The sequence below is a fragment of the Pinus tabuliformis genome, chromosome 2_1, assembly GCF_031772625.1.
Source record: "Pinus tabuliformis cultivar Carrire ecotype Pingquan chromosome 2_1, CPIR1, whole genome shotgun sequence".
NCBI lineage: Eukaryota > Viridiplantae > Streptophyta > Pinopsida > Pinales > Pinaceae > Pinus > Pinus tabuliformis.
Window position 1 is genome coordinate 1,519,235 of NC_142299.1, and position 6,449 is coordinate 1,525,683.

Genomic DNA, 6,449 nt, shown 5'->3' on the forward strand with positions numbered 1-6,449 from the left:
CCCCTCCCTAGCGCGAAAGAGGGAAGCTTGCTCTTTTTGTGGAAAACATGATTTTTTTATAAGGAAATAGTTGAACTATTATCATAGCAGATTGGAGTTGGCTCATTCAGAATATTTGAAATATCTTTCAATAATATTCTTAACCACACAACTTGACAAGTTGCTGAATTTGCTGCTACATATTCTGCCTCTGCAAAAGATATTGAAACAATTAACTGTTTCTTGGATGCCCATGAAATCGGATTGGTTCCAAAATGAAAAGCATACCCTGAGGTGCTTTTGCGATCATCTAAACTCCCTGCATAATCATTGTCTATATAACCTAAAAGTGAACAATTTTCAGAATGTGTATAAAACAAATGACCTTAAGATCCTTTTTGCAACCTTCCAATGAGAAATATTAGGTGATTACATAAACCTGGAGACAAAACTTGCTGCAAACATAATATCAGATCTAGTTGAAGTGAGATATGACAAGCTACCAACTAGACTTTTATACAGTGTGGAATCAACTAGTGGTGCTGCATCTTCTTTGCTCAGTTTTGTGCCTTTAGCAATTGGTGTATCTGTAGATTTTCAATTGGTCATTCTAAACTTTTTGATGATATCACTGACATATTTTTGTTGACCGACAAAAATTCCATTAGCAGACTGATGAATTTCAATGCCTAAGAAGTATTTCATGACTCCTAGATATGTCATATGAAACTCTTTTTGCATTGCTGCTTCGAAGTCTTCTAACATCATATTTCTTGTATAAAGAAGATCATCTACATAAAGGCATACTATCAGAATTTTACCTTCGTGCATTTTGGTATACAAAGTTGGCTCATGAATACTTATGAAAAAACCACTTTTGATGAGATAGGTGTCAATGCAACTGTACCAAGCTCTTGGAGCTTGTTTCAAACCATTTAAGGCTTTCTTTAATCTATATACCTTATGCTCCTGCCAGTGGAACTTCAAAACTAGGAGGTTGCTCTACAAAAACTTCTTCCTGCAATATACCATTTAGGAAAGCAGATTTTACATCAATCTTATAGAGTTTCCATTTGTGTTGAGCTAATGTGGACAAAATGGTTCTGCCAGTGTCTAACATTACTACTAGAGGAAAGATTTCACCATAGTCGACACCAAACTGTTGTGAGAATCATTTGGAAACCAACCTTGCCTTATGTTTCTCAATTTCATTCAGCTTGGTCTTATATACCAATTTTACACCAATTATGGTTTTGTTTCATGGGAGATCAACTAATTCCAAAGTCTAATTCTTCTCTATGGAAACAATTTCTTGGTTCATTACTTCTACCCGATGCTTTTCTTTAATTTCTTCTTCAAAATGAGTTGGTTGTGATGAAAGAAACGAAAACATATTATGTTGGTCAAACTCATGCTCCGCTCATATATTTCTCTGACGCTTCCTGTTTTCTTATTGTCTTCTGAAGATGTTGAATCACTGGTGGATTCACTGCTTGAAGATGTTCCATTTTCAAAATGGTATGGCTCTTTTTCAACCTGCAATCTTGGTGGCTGTGGTGGATAAAAAGACTAACTTGAAGCTTCATCAACTTGATCAAACCAAGATTTATTTTCAAAAAAAATTACATCTCTGCTTAAAACAAACTTCTTTGTAACTGGATTATAAAGTTTGTAGGCCTTTGACTGCTCACTATAGCCTACGAAAATACATCTTTCACTCCTATCATCAAGCTTCTTTCTTAGCTTCTCAAGAACATGTGAAAATTCTATTGATCCAAAAATTCTAAAGTGAGATACATTTACCTTTTTACCATCCCATGCTTCTTGAGGTACTGTATCTTGGAGAGTGGTTGTTGGAGATCTGTTGAGAACATACATTGTTGTCGAAACTGCTTCAACCCAATAATTGTTTGACAACTTCTTCTCACGAAGCATACATCTGGCCATGTTCATGATTGACTAATTTTTCCTTTCTACTACTCCATTATGTTGTGGAGTATATCTTGTTGTGTTCTGCATTATGATTCCTTGTTGTTGACAAAATGCTTTGAAGTGATTGGAGTTGTACTCTCCTCCTGTATTGGATCTGAGTAATTTCAAAGGCTTTCAACTCTGCTTTGCAACTTCTGCTTTGAATTCTTTGAACCTTGAGAATGTATCTGACTTGTTTTTGAGGAAATACACCCATGTCTTCCCGCGATAATCATCAATAAATGTCAGAAAATAAAAACTACCACCAATAGACTGTGTTTGCATTGGGCCACATATATATGAATGGACAATATCTAAAGGCTCTTTTTCTCTATAGGAAGATGTGGGAAAGTTGTCTCTTTTATGCTTGGAAAAAACAAAAATTTCACAATTATAGTCTTTCTCATTCATAGTAGGGAGACCAATGACTATTGATTGTTTCTGAAGCTGTCTTATACTTTTAAATGGTATGTGGCCATATCTAGAATTCCATAGCTAAGAATCATCTATTCTTAACACATTGTGTACAATAGACTGTAAAAGATATCGACTTATAAGAGTCAAAGGAAACATCCTATTCTTGGTTTTTTCAACCTTAGCTATTAGTATTCTATCGGGCGGTTTGTTATAGATATAACATGTGTTCCCTTGAAATGTTACATCATAACCATGTTCCATCAGGTGTCCTACACTAATGAGGTTATGCTTCAGATTTGGAACATAATAAACATCATGAATGTATTTATGTTCATTCTATTTAGTAAGAATAGGAACAATACCTTTTCCTTTAGCTTTAATGCAAGAACAATCTCCAAGAGTAATTTATGATGTTATGGAAGCATTAAGATAAGAAAGTACATTTTTGTTACCTGTCATATGATTGTTGCAGCCATTGTCCAACAACCAAAGATCCTTGTTGTGAGTGTCTTTTGAAAGATTGCATGAAAAAAACATTGTTTTAGAGGGTTCTCCTTCATTGTTGGAGAGATAGACATTGCCTCTGTGCTGATCTAATTGTTTCTTTTTGCATTCATTTTCATAATGCTCAAATTTCTTGCAATAATAACACTGGACATTATATTTCCTCCAAGGTCTGCTTCTTTGAGTTTGATTTTGTGGAGGTCTCCACTGCTCTATTGGATGATGTTCTGATTTGCATCTGCTTCGGCCTCTGCCTCACTTGTTTCTTCCTCTATATCCTCTGCCTCTGCCTTTGCCAAAAGAGAGTTGTGCTTTGAAAGCTTGTTCCATGGAATCTTCTGTCAAGTTGAGTCTTGTTTCGTGTGCTAGAAGCAATCCAGTCAATTGTTCTACTCATAAAGTTGTAAGATCTTTGGATTCCAGAATGGATGTTACAACCATATCATATTTCTTGGGCAGACTTCGAAGGACTTTCTGAACAATTTTCTCACCTGAAATGGTTTCACTGGTGAGCTTGATTTGATTTACTATTCCCACAACTCTTGTCATGAACTGATCCACATTTTCTGTTTCAGTCATCTTTAGGGTTTCGCACTGTCATCTCAATGTCTATAAGTTTGTTGTATTTACATTGATACGTAGCTTTCAAGATTTCCTAAGCTTCATGTGCTTTGGATGCGCTTGTTATCTTGCCGAAAATAGAGTCATCGACTGAGTTTTGAATCCAACATTTGGCTCTATGTTCTTTCCTTTTGACTTCATTCACTACATTCCTATGATTATTAGTCATGGCTGCCCATGCTTCTTGAGTCATCTCTACATATGCAATTTGTAGTGTATCCCAACACTCTTGGGCTTACACGAACGTCGCTATTCTCAAAAATCAAAATTCATAATTTTTGCCAAACAAAATCGAGATCTGTTGGAAAAAGTCATTTCTTGAATACAAAATGTCCGCCTTTTATTTTAAATCTTCCTTAAAAATCCTTTTCTTTCCAAATTTTTATTAAAAAAAAACTTAAAAAAAATACTTTACATTTACTTTCCAAACTTCTATAATTTTTTTTTTGGTTAAATACAAACTCAACACCCATTTTCTTGTTTTAAAAAAAATATAACAAACCCTCTTTTAATCTCCCTTTTTAACCTTACTTTTAAAAACATGACACACCTTCGTACCTTTAAAAGAATTTTAAACACATGCTCATTTTAAATCATAAAAAGGCAAAGTAACGCTTAAAAGAATTTTAAGTCACTCGTAAATACCATGAAGCGTATGGATTTTATACAAATGCAATAAAAAGGGTGATACGAATAAGCGACTTAACTCAGAAAGGTTTTCGGTGAGCCATAACGCAGCTGCAGGAGCCACTAACCCGCGTGCTAAAACCTTTGTCGAGAGTGAAAGCGAGCGTTACAGCTCTAACACATTGTTCATCGATAGGACGGAGACTTAAGTGTAAAACAATGCAAGGGAAAGCAACTAACACGCTTGATCCTCTTATTGTCCAGCATTAGTGACATTCACTAACGCACTAGTTTGCATCTTGGACAGCGTTAGTTTGCAAAAACAAATTCAGGCTTTTCTTCAATGCAACTTCGCAACAACTTTCATCTCACAGCTGCTTCACTTTGCGACAACCTCTGTAGTGAATCTCTCCTGTTTTCTTGTGAATACACACACGTATGAAATGTTTCTCTCAACGAGTCTTACGCACCCTACTCTGATCTCTGTTGCTCTCTCAAAGAGTTTTATGCAGTGTAAGAGCTCTAATACCTTCACAAAGAATGAAACTGAAACGAGGAGTAGAGATTGCTCTTCTCAATATTATGAAAGATTAAATAGGTTACATTGTAAACATCAATAATAAATAACTGAAGTAAAATTCAACACCCATGGAGTAGAACTTAAATAAGACTAAGATTATTATGACACCTAACAGACAATAAATCAATTAAAATGACACCTAACCAACTGATTAATATCTCAACAATGTCTCGGTGAGTCTTGATGTTTTTAATAAGGCTCTTTACAGCTTATTCAGCAAGTTGGTAAATGAAGCAACATTTGGATCTACATTATATGCTTCTGGAACAACTATAGACTCCTCATCTCAAAATATCTACGGTGTGGTCTAGTCCACCAGAGATATGTCGATAGACAAATACACATCATGTTTGCAACAAACAATTAATTATATTTTTATAGCTTTCAGTGGAAGGTAATGAGCACGGGGTTTGATCACACTGCACAATTCGTTGTGAAATGTATAGTTTCTTTAATTTTACTTCTTCTCCACCTCTTGCGGAAGTACCATGTAATAGCCCAGTTGCTGATACACGACCGAATCGGACCACACCATCCAGTAATAGTGCACAGAACAACAAATCTTCAAACAAGTTACCCATAATTTTGGGTGTTGTTGGCGGCTTGCTTCTGTTGAAATCCGGGTTAGTTCGTTTGTACAATGCCAAAACCGCTCCTCCAAACTACCTAAACTTATCGGACCGCTTTTGGTCACAAAGCAGTTTCAGTATAATTGAGCCCGATCCAATTATCCTCAGCCACGTGGTCCTCTCTATACGTCACCAGAACTGACATTTTGGACGCTAAATTTCAGCGTGAAGTGGGCTCCCGATATTCATTCATGCCGTCCAATCTGCCTGATCGTTCTCCGTCGTCAATCAACCAAAGTAGCATACGCGCCTGCATTAAAAATTATGAGTGGAGTAAAATTCAAGTTTCGTTGACCGCCGTAAAATCATTCAATGCATAGTTATTGTGGTTCGTAAGTTTTTGGTAGAACATTAAATTTTAATTACACTGGAGGTATGGGCATATGCATTTTACGTGTTATATCTTTTGTAAGGCATACATATTATATGTGTTTTTGTTTTTTAAAGCGTTGACCATATATTGTGAACATGTCGTAAAACCCAGTACATAATTTTTTGTTTTAAGTTTTTCATATAACGAGCCAAGTGAAAAACGTGCTCTGTATTTTTTTGTTGTATATTTGCACATGGGATGAAATAGAAGCTAGTAGCAGCTAAAGAATAGGGGGAGCGTTGATTTTTGAAAAGAGAATATATGCACAGCAGTGCGGGGAGTATGAGTTTTTGGAGCTGCATATGTAAATTATTTTTACAGCAGTATGTAAAAGAAGACTTTGACACCAGTAAGTGAAAAAGGGTTTTTACACCAGTTTATGTAAAATATTTTCACAGCAGTAAATGTAAATGGGTTTTACACACTAGCAATGTAAATTCTCAGGAGGAGACAGAGTAAATATTTTGTTGGATGAATTTTGTTTTTGGTGAATCCCTCTCAGCAAAGAGGATGAATATGTATCAGGCATTTATGTTTAATGAATAGAAATCTTTTTCTGGGTATGTAATACTTTGTTCTCAATCATTTTTTTTAAAGCTTCCCTGTGCAAAGATCCTATGGAGAGAAGAAAGCAAAGCATTGCCTCTGTGTGTTCAGTTTTTATTTGTTTTTGGGATTTTGACAGAAAAATCCCCAACAGTGGTATGAGAGCAAGTCCAGGCTCTTTGAAGGTGTTCAAGAAGCTGAA